This window comes from Musca domestica, unplaced genomic scaffold (assembly GCF_030504385.1).
Source record: "Musca domestica strain aabys unplaced genomic scaffold, Musca_domestica.polishedcontigs.V.1.1 18, whole genome shotgun sequence".
Lineage (NCBI taxonomy): Eukaryota > Metazoa > Arthropoda > Insecta > Diptera > Muscidae > Musca > Musca domestica.
Window position 1 is genome coordinate 202,181 of NW_026712238.1, and position 21,151 is coordinate 223,331.

General features: G+C 34.5%; 1 protein-coding gene across 1 annotated transcript in view; it reads left to right on the forward strand.

Annotated features, from left to right (window-relative positions):
* Window positions 1-8,322: 8,322 nt before the first annotated feature.
* LOC101887889 (putative uncharacterized protein DDB_G0267716) overlaps window positions 8,323-21,151 on the forward strand; it is a 36,893-nt gene continuing 24,064 nt past the window's right edge. The window contains exon 1 of the mRNA XM_011292088.3: window positions 8,323-8,566. The gene's annotated coding sequence lies outside the window, so the exon portion shown is untranslated. The remainder of the gene's footprint in view (window positions 8,567-21,151) is intronic.

The following is a 21,151-nucleotide window of genomic DNA, read 5'->3' on the forward strand; positions in this document are numbered from 1 at the left end:
AATTTTCTGTCTTAGGCTGTAGTATCCATTTCGAACTTCAAATACCAAATTTGAAAGAATTCCGGTGAGTAATGACACTAAAATCATCCAACTACAGAATATAGGGAGGTACCGTTATATGGCGGATATACGGAGACGTGGACCTGCACAGACAATTTTTTGTCTTAGTCTGTAGTATCCATTACGAACTTCAAATACCAATTTTGAAATAATTCCGGTGAATAATGACACTAAAATCATCCAACTACAGAATATAGTTAGGTACCGTAATATGGGAACTATACGAAGACGTGGACCGGCATATACAATTTTCTATCTTAGGCTGTAGTATCCATTTCGAACTTCAAATACCCAGTTTGAAACGAGCGATGGAACGAGGCACTAACGATTTATTCACATTAATTTTTTTAACTTTCCTGTAGTTTTTAAGTCACCATTTACATGGTGGCCAAAGATCAAATAATTCATACCCTCAGTACTCCTGAAGAGGGAGGACAAATTTGTCTTGTATTTTTGGCATTTCACTTTAATTTATATATATTTTTCAAAAAATACGATCGACTCTAAGGTACTGATATTTGCTTTACAAAAACTTCAACCAAATCACATGCTATTCTAACCCTCTGCTGACTTATTCAACAAGAATTCACTTTGCAGCTGTAAATATTGTCAAACAAATTAATATTTTGTTTTTTGTTTGTATTTTTCTCATTTGAAAATCCAAAAGATGACAAGCATCTTAGAAATTCGAATAGGTACCCATTTCGAATACGTCAGTAAAACACCCACGAGCAAATATTTAAAATTCCGCGTCTGGTCAGAGGCAAAACAGTCATCATTAAACAATGTTACGAAATTTTCCACACACACACAACGCGGCTAATTAGAAGGTAATTTGTTAGAGAAGCAAGCAAAAAAAAAAAATAAAAACTTAATTTATAGTGAAAAGGTTTGAGGTTCGTCAACTTTGCCCGCTCGCCAACATGTCAAAGTCAAACTGTTGAAAAAGTCAAGAGAGCTGCTGTTGGCTTTTGATTTCTTTTCACACAACCTTTGTACTTTCCCCCTCCAGCGGCGGTCAGCAACAACAACAACGTGTTATTATTGTTGTCTGGTTGTGATATTGCTGTTGTTGTTGTGTTATTTTGTTTCTTGCAAACTAACGTGTGTGACTCATTAGCAATCATGGAACATTTGACTGGATATTTTAACTCCCATTAATGGCCTACATTTCCAGAACACATACCCACATACAAACGTATTATAGCAAAAAAAAATCAAAACGAGACACATCAGACAGATAGAAAAATAATAACAACAACAAACAGAACCATTTCGCGTTCATTTTTCTTTATTTTCTCTTTGCGGTGGTCGTTTTGCAAGTTGTCGTCTTGTTATTGTTGTTGCGGTCTTCATTTATTTTATGAATGAATTTCTTCTATTTATTTATTTGTTTTGTTTTGCTTTGTTTATGTCAGCAACAAGTGTTAGCGTGTATGTGTGCGTTCGACCTCCCCCAAAAGATAAAATACAGAGAGTCCAACAATACTAAGAGACTGGACAAGAGTAGTAAATAAAATTTGAGTAAATTAAAGTGTGTGCTTGTTTTATTTATGAGAGGGATCCCTTACTCTCTTTCTCTCTCATTCACTCTTTCATTGGCCGCTGTAACATGTTTTTTTCAGATTTTCGGTGCCAAATGGCAAGCATTGGCGTCTAGACGTTATGCCCAAGCGTACGTCTCAACGTATGAGTAATCTGAATTTCTGGTGAAATTCAACGGAAATTACAAGAATGTTTTTGCCAATCAAAAAAAAAAAAAAAAAAAAACACGCTGTGTGTGGGGCATAATGTTGAGACGTCTGGTTGGACGGTGGGTTTGTTGCACTATGTATAATGGTATTTTCCACTATCTCTATGACTAAAAGGCAAATAAACTATTGTATGGTGTAGTATTACAATTCAATTCGCATATATATGTTATTAAATTTTGGGACTTAGCCGAATTAAACCAAAAAACAACAAGTAAAAAAGCCGAGCCGAACTTTGAATACCCTCCACCATTTACAATGAAAATGGATTTTTTTTCAAAAAAAAAAAAAAAAAAAAAAAGAATAAATAATAATAAAATAAGGAAATAAAAATATAAAAACATAATTAGCTAAAATATATAAATATAGGGAGTTACCGTTTGTATTGGGGTCTATAAGAAGACATGGACCTGCATAGGCAATTTTTGTCACGGGCCTTCACCACATTCTAACACGAAACAATTTCGGTGATTAATGTCGCAAAAACATCAAAACACCCAGTATGAAGAGTTACCGAAATATGGGGGCTATACAAAGACCTGAACCTGCTCAAATACGAAATTTGAAACAATTCCGATCATTGAATAATAACAACAATCCCTGAAATCAGTCGCTGAAATCAGCAAAATGCCGAATATTGGGAGGTACCATAATATGTGGCTATACGAAGACCTGGGTCTACATAGAAAATTTTCTGTCACATGCTGTAGAAGCTATTAGAAATTTCAAATACGAAATTTGAAACAATTCCAGTGAATAGTGTCGCTGAAATAATCAAAATACCGAATATGGGGAGGTACCGTTAAATCGAGACCATACGAAGACCTGAACCTGAATAGACAATTTTCTGTCATAGGCTGTAGCACCCATTGAGGACTTTAAATGTGAAATTTGAAGTAATTCTGATGAATAATGTAGCTGAATAATAATAATCCGTAAAATCAGAAAAATGCCTTATATAAGAAGGTGCCGTATTATGGGTCTGTACGAAGACCTGAATCTAAATTTTCTGGACTTAGAAAAAATCAATGAAATGAAATTAGTGACTGAATTCGGCAAGACCTGAATCTAAATAGACAATTTTCTGTCATAGGCTGTAGCACCCATTAAGGACTTAATATACGAGATTTGAAACAATTCCGGTGAATAATGACACTGAAATCAGCAAAATGCCGAATATAAGGAGGTGCCGTAATGTGGGGGATATATGAAGACCTAGATCTGCACAGCCAATTTGTTGTCACAGGCTGTAGTATCCATTACGAACTTCCATTCCGGTTAAGAATCTCGCTAAAATTATCAAAATACCGAATAATGGAGGAACAGTTACTGCATAGACAATTTTCGGGCACAGGCTGTAGCACATATTGTGAACTACAAATACGAATATTGAAAAAATTCCAGTAATTAATGTCGATAAAATCAGCAAAATGCCGAATATAGGGACGAGCCGTAATATGGGGGATATATGAAGACCTAGATCTACATAGCCAATTTGATATCACAGGCTGTAGTACCCATTACGAACTTTTATTACGAAGTTTGAAACCATCCCGGTTAACAATGTCGCTAAAATCATCAAAATAACGAATAATGGAAGGAACAGTTATATGGTGATTATACCTAAACGTGAACCTATATATAGCCCATTTTCAATACCAAAATTACAGCAGACCTAAGAACAATTCGAGTAAAATTTTATCAACCTATTTCATTCATTCGAAAGGAAATCAATCTTTCCACAGACGGACGTATATCTACATGGATCTTTATAAAGATCAAGAATATTTCGAGGTATTACAAATGGAATGACAAACTTAATGTACCCTCCATACTGGGGTGGAGGGTATAAAATCATTAAAGACACAAATAAAAAACAAAACATTTTAATATCCTCCATCCAGATATTTACTAATTTGCCACCGGAGCAAGAACCAATTCAGAAACTACAAATATCAATCTTTAGACAAATCCGTGAGAAAATATGGCGTTATATGGCGGCTATACCAAAACGTAGACCGATATGTTTCATTTTCAATACCAACCATCCTAGACAAAATACAGATTGTTGTGCCAAATTCGGAGGCTCTACACCAAAATCGACTTAGAATTTCATGCTGACAGTGGCATGTTACAAACGCATCTGATATCTGGTAACAAAGATCATTATTCTGGAGTGCATATTACGCCTGTGAGGGACTTTAAACCCCAAATCCGATAAACATATTTATGGGAGCTATAGCTTTATCTAAACCGACTTTCTCTAAAATTTGAGGTAATTTTTTTCGTGGCTGGATTCTGTCGGATCTGCCAAAATTCAGTCCGTTTTGAGCCGATATTAGCCATTTGGTGCACGATAATCCTGAAATGTCGGAAATAGCATCAAATATTAGAATAAGTTTAGATTTGCTCGAATTAATCACCTTTGGCACGAATTATGACCTGCAAACGGTTAATGAAACCGTTACACGCTGCCCGAATGTTGCTCTGCGGTATTTTGGCCCATTCCCAACGAAGCGCTTGCTTGAGGTGATCGACACTTTGGTATTTTTTAGTGCCAACCTTGCTTTCCAAAATACTCCAGACACAATAGTCCAACGAATTGGTATCCGGAGATTTTGGTGGTCATTGTGCGCTTGAAATTAAGCGAAGAATCTCATTTTGTAACCATTCTTGGGTGGCGCGTGCTGAGTGCGATGGTGCTGAGTGCCCAAGGCTTAAATATACCCTCCAGGATATTTTCGCGATTATATTCGGAATTTATTCCGATGCTACGGTTGATTAATACGAGCGGAGAGTGACCATCGGCTTTAATGGCGGCCCCCAACATCACCATGACCGGCACTTGAGTTCTAGTGGCCAACCGAAGGTGCACAATTTCAGCTGACCTCTTTGGCAAGTAAACATGATCATTTTGTTTGTTTACAAACTGCTGGACAACGAATGTTTTCTCACTGGAGAAAACCAAATTCAGCAGTTCACCACTTTCGGCCAAGCGAAGCAACTCTTTAGCTCTTTTAAGTCCATTTTCTTTCTGTTGCGGTGTAAGATCTTGCTCTTTTTGGAATTTCAATGGCTTGATCCCGAGCTCATGTTTCAATATTTGCCGAATGGAATATTGCGCTATCTTCAGCTCACGAACAATATAATGAGCAGTCACTGGAATAATTTTAACAACTGTCGGACGAGTGGCTTCGAAATGCCAGTAGTCTGAAGTTGATTGCAGTTTTTTTCATTTCTACCTGTATATATGCTTTATCCATCTATTGAAATCCAAATGTCCAGGTTGATTGGAATTGAAAATGGGCTATATGGGCTCACGTTTAGGCATAACCCCCATATAACCGATTTTCGGTATTTTCAAGATTTCTGCCAAAATTTCCCACCAAATTAGCTGAAACTTGACATTTAAGGTTCTTTTTAGGTCCGTTCCCTAGTTGCAAAACCTGTTCGATTCATGTAGGTATAGACCAGGGGTGCTCAAAACCGTGTTCTAGAACATGAAGAGAAAAAAGAGATTATTTAAGAGAAAATTAAAATTCTGTTTTTCTTTATATTTTACTGTTCTATGTAATTGTTTTTAAACACGAATGTTTGCCAAAATAGTTTATAAAGCAAATGGATAAAAAATATTTGTATAAATAATGACTTAACACTGTTTTGTTCTTGATTTAAATAAGCAAAGAGAAATTTGACTGAAAACAGATATTTCTTCTTGAGCACCCCTGGTATAGACCCCATCGGTTCTTCCCGATTTTCAGTAATTTTAAGGTTTCTGCCCCTATAATTCAAAGCAAATTATCTGATAATATATGCATATATTAGCTGTATTAGTGCGTTTAAAAAATTTGGCTCGCACGAACTTAGGTGTTTTTTAATTGTTTAAAATAATTTTTAGTAATCTTTTCCATCTCATTTCGCAAATTTTTGTGAGGAATTTCTCATTATTTACAGCCTACTGATAAGGCAGAAGTTAGTTTGTTCACATTACCTACAGTTTTTAAATATTCCATACGGAATCCTACCATTAATGGAAATTTTGAACACTTGAACTTAATGTGAAAATGTAAAAATATGTCAATGTAACGTTAAAAATATCCCTAAATGTGTAAATTACTTACTCTTTTTCCATATTTGAGAATAAAGCAATTTACTTTCTCTGCGAATGCTCATTTTCAATCAGAATATTTACTCTCTTACACATAAAGTAACTAATACATTTTAAATGAGATTATCAACACAAACGATCTGTGTGGCAAAGGCAACAAGCTAGCCAGACAGCTGTTTTCGCATAACGTCATCGTTTTATTTTGCCGGCTTTTTTATTATTGTATCATCATCGGATAACACCTTTCGTTCCAACCAAACAAGAACACAAAAAGAAAAGAGTATTGTTATGATGTAGGAGACATCGCTGAAAGTGGCTCGACGGATGGAAAATGGAAAACCCACTTGAACATAACAACAGAGAACAAAAGGCAGCTAAGAGACCATGAAAATATGCCTCCCAAATACTAATACAAAAGGCCACTCTCTTTCTCTCTCTTTCTTTCTTTCGCCACGCTCGTCGTGAGAAAGCCGATACAATAGGTGTGTCTGGTTACTTTTACTGCTGGAATTGTCCAGAAACATATTTCTGAGAGATAAAGGAAAATGCGAAATGTAAACAAACGGTATTCCTGCAGAAGCTTGCAACTAATCAAAAAATCAAATCAAAAAATAAACCAAATTGTCTCCCATTAAAAGAATTAAAAGGAAGGAAGCACCACCACCAATTTTACAAGTTTTATAAATTAAAAGGGAAATTAGCAGTAAAATAACAATTTAAAAATAGTTAGTTCGCCGGGCCGATCTTTAAATACCCAACTCCATTTGGAACGACTTTGGAAATTTTCAAAAAATAAAATCCGTTACAAATTCTGTTAAAATCTTAAAACCACCGAATATAGACGTTATATTGGGGTCTATACGACGTGGGCCTACACAGGCATGGTCTGTCATAAGCCTTACCATATTCAAATTCGAAACTTGAAATGTACAGTTTTATCGGCGCTATACGAAGACCTAACCTGCACAAACAATTTTCTGTCACAGGCTGTAGTATCCATTACGAACTTCAAATACGACATCTTAAACAATTTCGGTGATTATTGTACCGAAAATCGTCAAAATACCGAATATCGGGAGGTGCCGTTATATGAGGCCTATACGAAGACCTGGACCTGCATAGACAATTTTCTGTCGCAGACTGTAGTTCCCATTATGAAAACTAAATATATAATTTGAAACTACTCCGGTGAAAATACATGGAGGTACGTTATGTGGGTGCTATACGAAGACGTGGACCTGCACAGACAATTTTCTGTCCTAGGCTGTAGTATCCATTTCGAACTTCAAATACGAAATTTGAAACAATTCCGGTTAATAATGTCGCAACAATCATCAAAATACCGAATATAGGGAAGTACCGTTATAGGTGGGCTATACGAAGACGTGGACCTGCACAGACAATTTTCTGTCTTAGGCTGTAGTATCCATTTCGAACTTCAAATACGAAATTTGAAACAATTCCGGTTAATAATGTCGCAACAATCATCAAAATACCGAATATAGGGAAGTACCGTTATAGGTGGGCTATACGAAGACGTGGACCTGCACAGACAATTTTCTGTCTTAGGCTGTAGTATCCATTTCGAACTTCAAATACGAAATTTGAAACAATTCCGGTTAATAATGTTGCAACAATCATCAAAATACCGAATATAGGGAAGTACCGTTATAGGTGGGATATACGAAGACGTGGACCTGCACAGACAATTTTCTGTCTTAGGCTGTAGTATCCATTTCGAACTTCAAATACCAAATTTGAAACAATTCCGCTTAATAATGTAACTAGAATCATCAAAATACTGAGTAGCGGGAGCTACCCCGTACTATGGTGGAGGTGGAAGAAATAAACAAACAATGGAAAACATTTGATTGAATGTCGATGAATGAGAAGAAGATAAGGAGAAATTTGTCCAGAAAGAATTTGCTAACTCTCACTGAAAGAACTGTCAATATTTCTCTCTCTCTCTCCAACCGCTCTCTTTTGCAGAACTTTCGTGTTGAAAATACGAGTTCCACTAACAATTTGTAACAATTGTTACAAATTTTAGGATAACCAGACACACCTAATGTCGTTTTGTTTGATTTGGCGTTTATTTAGTGTTGGGTTAAAATTGTGCTCAAATCACCGTTGAATCAAAAGCCTCTTTCTCTGTTGCTCTTCATAACTGTGACTGTGCTCCTGTTTGATGACTCTTTATGTTATCGTTGTTGTTATTATACGGTAACTTGTGTTGTCCAGTATGTTTCTATTTTTTTTTTTGCACAAACACACGCGCAATGTTTATTCAGTGCCATCGACGACCACACGGACAACAGTTTTTCTCAGCAAAAACCAGCCAACCAGAGTATTTTTTGAATTTAATACTTGCGAAATAAGTTAGTATTGCAAACGTATCGGAAGTGGTAACAACGTATAAAAGTGGTAACAACTTATAAATTCCTAAACCCTCTGCATGGTATTGCGAAAATAAAAATAAATAAATTAATTAATAACTGAAAGTGAAATTGAAAAAAAAAATTGTTTTGTTTTTTATGAAGTGATTTGAATCGGTTCTCCCCAAATGGTAGATAAAAACTTTTCCACGGAATTCTAAACTCCTTTCAATTCTTTTATGAATTTGAATTTTATTTTCTTCTTTTTAATGGTAAGTATAATTGTTTTTCTTTGATAATTCAATAATAAAATTTTTTTTAATATCAGAAAAAAATTGTGAAATTCATTTCTGAAGTTACACATCTTCGCTGCCGTCTGTTTCTTTCAATAAGAGTTTGGGTGATGAAATTCTTAAGTGTGTGTTTATGTGGGTATTTACCCACCACGCGACGCAGGTGTGTGTCAAATGTTGCAAACTACATTTAAATAAACAATAACAGTTTGAAAAATGCATTATCAGTTTACTTAGATATGTGCACCTGAATGTGAAGGACGGCTGTGTGTGTAATGATATCAGCATAATTGATCATTTATGGTTTTTATTCTCGTAGTTGGGTGTCCTCTCGAACTTCTTAATCGCAAAAAATCTATATAAATTTATTAAGGTAATCACCCTTTTCGTCAATAACCTTGCAAGACAAATGAAACAGTTAAAATGACTCACATTGAAGAATTTCTGTGAGAGTGTTCTCTCCACAGTTTATTGAGTTATAATTTATTTCTTAAGTTTTAAAGTGTTTTAGTTACTTTTTTTTTGTAGAAAAGTGCTGCCTATTAAATGCAAATATATTGGTTCTATATGTAACAAATGCACGTTTATGTGAAGTTAACCACATCACCAACGAGAGATTGTGTATTGCGGGTAAAGAACTGTTGAAATTAGAATTCGGTTGAGACTAATAAAGGTTAATTTTTATACCCTACATCCCATAGTGGTAAGGGAATTATGTCTTTGTGCATGGCTTAACTCTAGTTTAGTAAAAACTCTTAAATTTTTTCCAGTGGTAGGTACTTTTAACATGATCCCGGGAAACTATTTTCTCTTAGGGGACGGACCCGGGACCCCAGACTTTTGACCCCAAAGTCCAGGTTTAAGACCCCGATTAGACCCGGATCCAATTACCCGATGTAGACAATATCGTTGCAAAGCTTATGAAAATACCTATCCAACAAGTGATGGGGTAAGTGGTCACGGTTCGGAAGTTATAGTCAAATTATCGGACCCGGATTTTTTATAAAACCCCCAAATAGTTAAAAATTAGGCCATTATGGGGGTCAACAAAATTGATGGCAATTTATAGCTGGTACTTTCACCTTTCCAAAAATGCTAGGTATTTTCATAAGCTTTCCAACGATATCTTTATTGTCTATATCGGGTAATAGGGTCCGTGTCCACGCCGGGTTCTGAACCCGGATTTTGGGTCAAAAAACCCCCAAGAAAAAAATAGTTTCCGCGAATGAGGGTAAAAATACCTACCACTGGGAAAAATTTCGAAAAAAATCGAAGAGTTTTTAATAGTTCAGATATAGCCATAGCTCCTATATATATCCGATTAGGGGTTTTTGGTTCCATCGCATGTGTAATATGCACTCTGGTACCAGATATCAGATACATGCCAGAAATGCCCTGTCATATTTTATCCCGATATGGGAGCTATATCCGTTCTCGTTTGGGAATATATAGCTATATCTGAACCGATATTCTCCAAATTTGTTCGGATCGGTCGGATGTACCAAAAATTCAAGCAATTAGGACTGATATTGGCCATTTGGTGCACAATTCACCCGATATATATATATATATATATATATATATATATATATATATATATATATATATATATATATATATACATATACATATATATATGTATATATATATATATATATATATATCTATATATATATATATATATATATATATATATATATATATACATATATATATATCTATATCTATAAAAGAGGAAAATGTTTGTACGTTTGTTTGTTTGTTTGTTTGTTTGTTTGTTTGTTTGTAATTTATGGACTCGAAAACTGCTGAATAGATTTTCTGAAAATTTCCATATATACTGCAACATCGCCTGAAAGTAACATAGGCTATATACATTTTTGAATTTCCACTTGGAACTGGAGATATAGCATCAGAATCGGAGGTACCTCCCAAAAATTTAGATTTTATATGCACATATCTATTGATCGGTTAAAGATACAGTCTACAAATTTGGAATGTGTAACGGAATTTGGAACAAAAATAAGTTTGCTAAATTATATTGTAATCGGTTCAGATTTGGATATAGCTCCCATATATATTTTCGACCGATTTCGTTCATTTGAAGCCTCAAACACAATATGAATGTTCGATTCCAATGAAATTTGGAATATGTGACGGGATTTGATCCGAAAATAAATTTGTCAAATTATATTGAAATCGGTTCAGATTTGGATATAGCTCCCATATATATTTTCGGCCGATTTCATGTATTTGGTGGACCAAATAAGATATGTATGTCCAAATTTAATGAAATTTAAAATAAGTAACGGAATCGGGAGCAAAAATGAATTTTTCAAATTATATTGAAATCGGTTCAGATTTGGATATAGCTCCCATATATATTTTCCGCCGATTTCACATATTTGATGCACAAAACACGATACGTATTTCCGATTCCAATGAAATTCGGCATGAGTGGCTAAATTTGGTACAAAAATAAATTTGACAAATTATATTCAAATACGCTCAGATTTAATTATAGCTCCCATATATATACTCAGCCGATTTCACATATTTGATGCACCCAAAGCGAGAAAGACGAAATCTGGCACCAGAAAAAATTTCCAAATTTTATTGAAATCAGTTGAGGTTTGGGTATAGCTAACATATGTGTGGTTACAATAATAAATGTGACAAATTAATTGGAAATTAGTTAAGATTTGGATACAGCTCCCATATATATATTCTCGGCCGATTTCACGTATTTGACGCACTAATTTCAATGAAATATGAAAGGTGTGGCGGAATTTGGTGTAAAAGTAATTTTTTTAAAATTATATTTAAATCGTATCAGATTGGGATATGATTTTAATAAGAACCATTGACCCACAACGCCTTAGGCTAACACTAAAAAACAACACAACAATTAATTTGAAATACGCTTATTACGGCGAAGTATGTTGCTATCTCGAATTCATTAATTGCAACAGAAATGCCACTCAACTTCAAAAGATTGCAGTTTACTGCACGCTTGGTATTTGCTATGATTGCAATGAAATTTGGAATATGTGACTGGATTTGATCCGAAAATAAATTTGTCAAATTATATTGAAATCGGTTCAGATTTGGATATAGCTCCCATATATATTTTCGACCGATTTCATGTATTTGATGCACCAAACACGCTATGTATCTCTAATTTCAATGAAATTTGGAATCTGTAGGGGAAATTAAAACGAATATACATTTGTCAAATTATAGTAAAATCGGTTCAGATTTGGATATAGCTCTCATATATATTTTCGACCGATTTCATGTATTTTATGCACCATGCACGATATGTATGTTCGATTCCAAAGAAATTTGGAATATGTAACGGGATTTTGATTAGAAAATGAATTAGTCAAATTATATTAAAATCGGTTCAGATTTGGATATAGCTCCCATATATATTTTCCGCCGATTTCACATATTTGATGCACAAAACACGATACGTATTTCCGATTCCAATGAAATTCGGCATGAGTGGCTAAACTTGGTACAAAAATAAATTTGACAAATTATATTCAAACTAGCTGAACCCGGTGCGCTTCGCTACCCCTTTTGATTTTATATGCATTCAAAATTTTATTTACGAATATATGTTGGTTAAAAAAAAACAAATTTTATAATTAAAAAAAAAATTATTGCACTACTTTAATGCGTAAATATACAAAACCATTAGAAAAACGGTAACATGACATACATACACGAAGGGTTTGTCCTTCGGATTTATTTATTTCATAGCAAATACCAAGCGTGCAGTAAACTGCAATCTTTTGAAGTTGAGTGGTATTTCTGTTGCAATTAATGAATTCAAGATAGCAACATACTTCCCCGTAATAAGCGTATTTCAAATTAATTGTTGTGTTGTTTTTTAGTGTTAGCCTAAGGCGTTGTGGGTCAATGGTTCTTATTAAAATCATATCCCAATCTGATCCGATTTAAATATAATTTTAAAAAAAATACTTTTACACCAAATTCCGCCACACCTTTCATATTTCATTGAAATTGGTGCGTCAAATACGTGAAATCGGCCGAGAATATATATATGGGAGCTATATCCAAATCTTAACTAATTTCCAATTAATTTGTCACATTTATTATTGTAACCACACATATGTTAGCTATACCCAAACCTCAACTGATTTCAATAAAATTTGGCAATTTTTTCTGGTGCCAGATTTCGTCTTTCTCGCTTTGGGTGCATCAAATATGTGAAATCGGCTGAGTATATATGTGGGAGCTATAATTAAATCCGAGCGTATTTGAATATAATTTGTCAAATTTATTTTTGTACCAAGTTTAGCCACTCATGCCGAATTTCATTGGATTTGGAAATACGTATCGTGTTTTGTGCATCAAATATGTGAAATCGGCGGAAAATATATATGGGAGCTATATCCAAATCTGAACCGATTTTAATATAATTTGAAAAATTCATTTTTGCTCCCGATTCCGTTACTTATTTTAAATTTCATTAAATTTGGACATACATATCTTATTTGGTCCACCAAATACATGAAATCGGCCGAAAATATATATGGGAGCTATATCCAAATCTGAACCGATTTCAATATAATTTGGGAAATAAATTTTTTTAGATAAAATCTATCACACGTTTCAAATTTCATTGAAATTGGGGATACATAGCGTGTTTGGTGCATCAAATGCTTGAAATCGGCCGAAAATATATATGGGAGCTATATCCAAATCTGAACCGATTTCAATATAATTTGACAAATTTATTTTCGGATCAAATCCCGTCACATATTCCAAATTTCATTGGAATCGAACATTCATATTGTGTTTGAGGCTTCAAATGAACGAAATCGGTCGAAAATATATATGGGAGCTATATCCAAATCTGAACCGATTACAATATAATTTAGCAAACTTATTTTTGTTCCAAATTCCGTTACACATTCCAAATTTGTAGACTGTATCTTTAACCGATCAATAGATATGTGCATATAAAATCTAAATTTTTGGGAGGTACCTCCGATTCTGATGCTATATCTCCAGTTCCAAGTGGAAATTCAAAAATGTATATAGCCTATGTAACTTTCAGGCGATGTTGCAGTATATATGGAAATTTTCAGAAAAATCTATTCAGCAGTTTTCGAGTCCATAAATTACAAACAAACAAACAAACAAACAAACGTACAAACATTTTCCTCTTTTATAGATATAGAAATACGCTCGGATTTAATTATAGCTCCCACATATATACTCAGCCGATTTCACATATTTGATGCACCCAAAGCGAGAAAGACGAAATCTGGCACCAGAAAAAATTGCCAAATTTTATTGAAATCAGTTGAGGTTTGGGTATAGCTAACATATGTGTGGTTACAATAATAAATGTGACAAATTAATTGGAAATTAGTTAAGATTTGGATATAGCTCCCATATATATATTCTCGGCCGATTTCACGTATTTGACGCACCAATTTCAATGAAATATGAAAGGTGTGGCGGAATTTGGTGTAAAAGTATTTTTTTTAAAATTATATTTAAATCGGATCAGATTGGGATATGATTTTAATAAGAACCATTGACCCACAACGCCTTAGGCTAACACTAAAAAACAACACAACAATTAATTTGAAATACGCTTATTACGGCGAAGTATGTTGCTATCTTGAATTCATTAATTGCAACAGAAATACCACTCAACTTCAAAAGATTGCAGTTTACTGCACGCTTGGTATTTGCTATGAAATAAATAAATCCGAAGGACAAACCCTTCGTGTATGTATGTCATGTTACCGTTTTTCTAATGGTTTTGTATATTTACGCATTAAAGTAGTGCAATAATTTTTTTTTTTAATTATAAAATTTGTTTTTTTTTAACCAACATATATTCGTAAATAAAATTTTGAATGCATATAAAATCAAAAGGGGTAGCGAAGCGCACCGGGTTCAGCTAGTTTATATATATATATATATATATATATATATATATATATATATATATATATATATATATATATATATATATATATATATATATATATATATATATATATATATATATATATATATATATATGGGAGCTATAGCTATATCTGAACCGATTTTCACCAAATGTGATGTACCTTCTTCTTCACTGAATTTGGTTGGATGTGCCAAAATTTAAGTCATTTGGGCTGATATTGGCCATTTGGCGCACAATTAACCCGAAATCCGTTGAAGATATACAGGGTGAGATAAAAAAACTGCGACAAATTCAAACGCCATAATTTTTACTTTTTTTTTTTTCAATTTTATTAAATGAAAGCAAAAAATGCCGGAAATAGCATCACATTTTAGAATTATTTTAGATCTGTTCGAATTGGTCACCTTTGGGACGAATTATGGCCTTTAAACGGCCAGTGAAACCGAATGTTGCTGTATTTTGGCCCATTCCGGCGAAACGCTTGCTTGCGGTGATCGACACGTTGTTATTTGTTAGTGCCCACTTTGCTTTTCAAAATACTCCAGACCGTGAGGAACCGTGCTGAGTGCGATGGTGCTGAGTCCTGTTGGAATGTCCAAGGTATGCGGCCACAATGTTTTCGTGTCCAAGGCTTTACTACAGAATATTTTCGCCATAACATTCGGCATTTACTCGATTAATACGAGTGGAGAGCGACCATCGGCTGTTATGGCGGCCCACACCATCACCATGGCCGGCGCTTGAGTTCTGGTGGCCAACCAAAGGTGCACAATGAGCAATGGTACGAGACACAAAATATGTATTCACATTTATATACTGTAGTGCTCTAACGATAGCCACTTGTGGTTTTCCAGCGAAATATAAAGAAGTCACACTATCACGCTCGAATTCCATCACGAATAACTTTTTTTCTAGAAAATTCTCACCATAATGCTTTAGTAATATTGTAAACAATATAATGAGCTGGAATTATTTTAACAGCTGTCAGACGAGTGGCTTAGAAATGACAGCTGCCTGAAGTTGGTTGCAGTTTTTCATCTCACCCTGTATATACTTCGATCTACTATATCTCACGCACATTTCAACATTTTCTACAAATTATCACATAACTCATATAAAGCGAATATAGTCCAAACCTGAGAGGTCGCAATGTCTATATCATATTTTTTTTAGGTCCGATACGAAATGGACAATATTGGTCCATTCTTTCGGAACCTACGCACTTGCTTCTCTGCTGAACTAAAGCTATTATCGTATTAAAAAACCATGCGAACAAAATTATAGAAATAACAACTCTTGTTGTAATCGAATATTGAATACTAACCTGTCAAAATGTCAGCAAAATATATAACAAATCTTAGAATATTTAAGAGACCCATACATTTCTCTGGTGACAGATAATTTTGACTTAATATTAATTATCAATTTTCTTATTAAAAGCAATAGCTGATTAGATTAGATGTGTAGGCGAAGCATTGCAACGAATATTATTTCATAAATCACTTTTTAATGAGGCAAGGTCCTAATTTTAGATAACTGCCTAAGACCACCTGACAAAAGATAACATTAAATTACCAACTTCAAAATGCACTCCACACTCCATCTCTTCCAATTTTTTATTTTCCTCTTGGCTGAGAGAGACTTCAATTATCAATTTGCTAACAACATAGTTATGAACACACACACGCACTCACACACATACATATGCGATAACAGCCAATAATTACTATTGTTTCGATCAATTTCATCCGAAGTGTTGGGTCAGAGTCCAAACGGTAGTTAAATCTGCAAAAATTGGCAAAAAGGAACACATACCACATTTCTTATGTGACGTTTCTATCTTCGGGTATGACCTACCCTTCTTTTTTATTATCAGTTTTTTATCAGCAGCTGCCTAAAGCAAGTTTGTCTTATTCTTTCTTATCTTTCATATGGGCTGATAGACAGAGGGAGGACAATTTCGATTAACAAAGGGCATGTTTATTTATCAAATTTGAAATGCTTTATAGATGAGTGTGCAGTATGGTGCAAGATTCTCAAAAATTCTGCTGGATTTGTTTTGTTTTTTAACTTGAACTATGATGTCAGAACTGTATTTGGGGAAAATGATCACAGTTTCCAAATGATTTGAAACTGCAGAAAACAAGTGTAATTGGAGGTGGTATTATCGATTTACCATTGCAAAAAAAAAAAAAATAGTAAAAAAAAAACGAAAACAAGTTAAGAAGAATCAGTCGGTTTTTCTCAGATTTCGGAAGATGTATACCCTCAGCCAGTGCTCGGTTATTTCAATATATTTTGACTTGTGTTATGATTGGTGACCCTCTGTTATGATAGGTTCCGATGGAACGGCCAATATTGCCCATTTTGTATCGGTCTTAAATCAAATTGCGACCGTTTGTGGGAGAGGTACCAGAAGGGGTTGGCAAATATCTATAATTTTCACAACAGATCTTTGATAAGCAAAAATGTTTGTATGTGTGAAATTTGAAGAGAGAGTGAGAGAGAGAGAGAGTTGAATGCTTTTTCGATTAATCTGAGCGTTTTCATTTTTCAAAATCTTGAACCCTATGTAAGGGAGGTGCCAGAAGAAATGGCCGGATCTCTGCTATTTCTATAACAGATCTTGGGTTTATGGAAATATTGAGATGTACCAAGTCTGAATGGAATCGGATATCAATTTTGAGTTTTACGAGCTTCGTGGATATACAACATTTTTATCTAACAGAAGGAGAAGGAGCAGATGTGGCGTTAGTAGAAATAAAGGGATGTGTAAAATATGAAGAGAACCTGGAACTTTTTTCAGATTTTATTATCGCTTTTGTTATTTAAAATTTTGACCCTTTGTGGGGGTGGTACCAGAAAGAATGGACCGATATATTCCATACTCACAACAGATGTGGCGATAGTAGAAATAAAGGGATGTATAAAATATGAAGAGAACCTGGAACTTTTTTCGGATTTAATTATCGCTTTTGTTGTTTAAAACTTTGACCCTTTGTGGGGGTGGTAGCAGAAAGAATGGACCGATATATTCCATACTCAGAGCTGATCTAGTATTGATAGATATATTGCAATGTACCAAGTTTGAGTTGAACTGTTAATTTCGCGTTATATGAGCTCCATGCATATTCAAAATTGTAAACCCTTTGTGGGGGAGGATGTGGATACCATATTCATCTTTACACCAGACCTGGTGTAAATAAAAGTATTGTGAGGTGTGTAATTTAAGACAATCGGACTTTTTTTATAATTATTGAAATTTTTGACACTTTGTAGGGGAGGTACTTGACGGAGTGGACCGATATTGTCCATTTTCGCACCTGGCCTAGCACTGATGCAAGTATTGGAATTCGCAAAGTTGAAGCGAAATTGGGTTATCCGTTTTCTTTCTGTGCAGCAAATTTTTTTCTTTGTGTTTGGGAGGTACCAGATAGAGTGGTCCGATCTCTACCGCCTTTATAACAGATCCTGCGTTGATAAAAAAAAAAACAGAAAGAAAAGTTGATAAAAATATTCAGATGTGCCAAGTCTATGTGAAATCAGATGTTTTTTTCGCGATTTATGAACTTAATGAATACTCAAAATTTCGACCCTTTGTGGGGGAAGTACCAAAAGCAGGGAACCGATATATTCCATCTAAGCACTAGACCTTGGGTTAATAAAACTATCGCTAGATCGACTCCAAATGTCCTGAAAGGGATTTGGTCCAAGGAGATCTAGCGTCTTAAACCGTTATTTCGATGACGCACGTTTTGGCCATATCAAATGATATTCACCCTCTCAATCCATATGGCTGAGGGTATAACAAGTAAAAAAAGCTATGTTCGGACGGGCCGAACATTTAATAACCTCCAACAATTTGAAGGAATTTGAAAATTTTCAAAAAAAAAAAAAAAATCCGATGGAAAATGAAACCCCTTATATGGGGCCAATACGAAGATAAGTAATAATTCGTCATAGGCTGTAGTACCGATTCCGAACATCAAATTGGTCTGCATAGGCAACTTTCAGTCACATGTTGTGGTATCCATTACAAATTTCAAATACAACAATTCCTTTGAAAAATGCCGCTAAAATCATGAAAATACCGAATATCTGGAGGTACCGTTGTATGAAATGTGAATCTGCATCGAAATTTTTTTTTGTCATAGTTTGCCGTACCCAATACGAACTTCAAATACGAATTTTATAACAATTCGGGTGAAAAATGCTGCTAAAATCATACAAATGCCTAATATCAGGAGGTAACGTTATATGTATTTTTGTGAACAAAATGCAGGTCGCATTTATTAACCGATTGAGATGAAATTTTCCAAACTACATTTGTTTGGCCCAAAGACGAACCCTATTGAAATTTGTGGAAATCGGATCAGATTAAGATATAGTTCTCATATATCTCTTCAACCGTTTTCGTGCACCAAATGTCCAGTATAATTCCAAATGACCTGAATTTCGGCACATCCAACCTAATACAATCAAGGATCACAAATATCAAATTTGGTGAAAATCGGTTCAGGTATAGCTATAGCTCCAATTGATATTTTCCTACAACAGCAACAGTTCATGGACCCTACGAAAATTACACATTCTAACAAATATTAACACATAAGAAAACACGAAAAATAAACTAACGTCATTGCAGACATAAAAGTCAACCCGCTTTTTTTTAAACCTATCATTTTATTTACAAATTAAAAGCCTATTTTAAAGTGCCCTCGCAAAAAGAAAAGTGTAGAACTTTGATTTTGAAAAAGTTTCGTCACATATTTTTTACAAGTATAGAAATTGGTTATTTTGTGAAGAAATCCAGAAGATTTACATTTTTTTGGGTAAAACATTTATGCTATGAATCCGGATTTTTCCCATTCATAAGTTGAAAATTTCAATCAAACTCTTGTATTTAATACATACATATTTAAAAGAAGAAAAAAAAAATAAGGAAAAGTCTAAAGTCGGACGGAGCCGACTATATGATACCCTACACCACTATGCATATTTAGTAGAGCTCCCGTAACAAAAGAATTTGTTTGAAGTCGATCATACCACCTATCAACATTTGGCTTTAGAGCAATTATAGTTTGATTTCGAAGGGAACTAATATATCCAATTCTGAATCGATTTTCTAAATTTTATGGTGACATTGTAATCTCTTAAAACAAATATTATTGCTATAGAGGGCATGATATCACTTCGAGAAGGATTACATTAAAAAATATATATCGGAGCCGAGTTCCACAAAAATCACTCCACTTGACATTAGCCATTGCAAATGCACAATAAATCTGAAATCGGATTAAAGATATGTATGGCTGCTATCCAAATCTTAGCCGTTCTCGATAAAATTTGGCAGAGGTAATTCCGAGGTCTACATGATATCTGGTACCAAATATCAATGCATATTACAAATGTGGGGGAATTAACAACCATATCGGATAAAACTTATATATGGAAGCTATAGCTATATCTGATCCGATTTTCATCAAATTTGATGTACCTGCTTCTAGACTAAATTCGATCGAATGTGCCAAAATGTAGGTCATTTGATATCTGGTACCAAATATCAATGCATATTACGAATGTGGGGGAATTAACAACCATATCGGATAAAACTTATATATGGGAGCTATAGCTATATTTGATCCGATTTTCATCAAATTTGATGTACCTGCTTCTAGACTAAATTCGGTCGAATGTGCCAAAATGTAGGTCATTTGGACTGGTATTGACCATTTGGTGCACAATTAACCCAAAATCGGTTGAAAATATATATGGAAGCTATAACCAAATCTGAACCGATCTCGACAAAATTTGATACACCTACTTCAGAGCTGTATCTGATATTTGACACCAAAGATAATTGTTGTGAAATGCATATTACGCGTGTGAGGGACTTTGAATTCCAAATCGGATAAATCATATATATGGGAGCTATAGCTATATCTGAGCCGCATTTCACCAAATTTGAAGTGCTGATCTCGTAATTGCCAAAATTCAGTCCATTTGGGCTGATATTATCCATTTGGTGTACAATATAACTGATATCGGATAAAGATATATATGTGGCGCTATATTCTGATCTGAACCGATTTCGATAAAATTTGACAAAGGTATTTTCGAGCAGTATCTGATGTCCGGTACCAAGTACCATTCATGTGGAGTGGACGGACGGAACATTGTATGGGAGCTATAGCTATAATTTTATGTATTTTCTTCTATACTGAATTCGGTGGGATGTACCAAAATTCAGGTCACTAGGACTCATATTGGCCATTTGGTGCACAATTTACCAGAAATCGGTTGGAGATATAAGGGAGCTATATCTAAATCTAAACCGATTATCACCTAAAGGGTTCGTCCACAAGAATACATTGACGGACTGACAGACATGCATAAATCGACTCACAAAGTGATTCTATGAAGATCCTCCAAAGTAACTAAGGGTCTTTCTCGCTTCCTTCTCCCGGTTAGAAACAAATGCCCAAAGTCGTAATACCCTTACCACTATGCGGTGTAGGGTATAAAAACCAATGCAAAATATTTTGATCCCAACACCAACTGGCTTAAACTGCCTTTATTCTGAAATACAATCTAACCTGAAT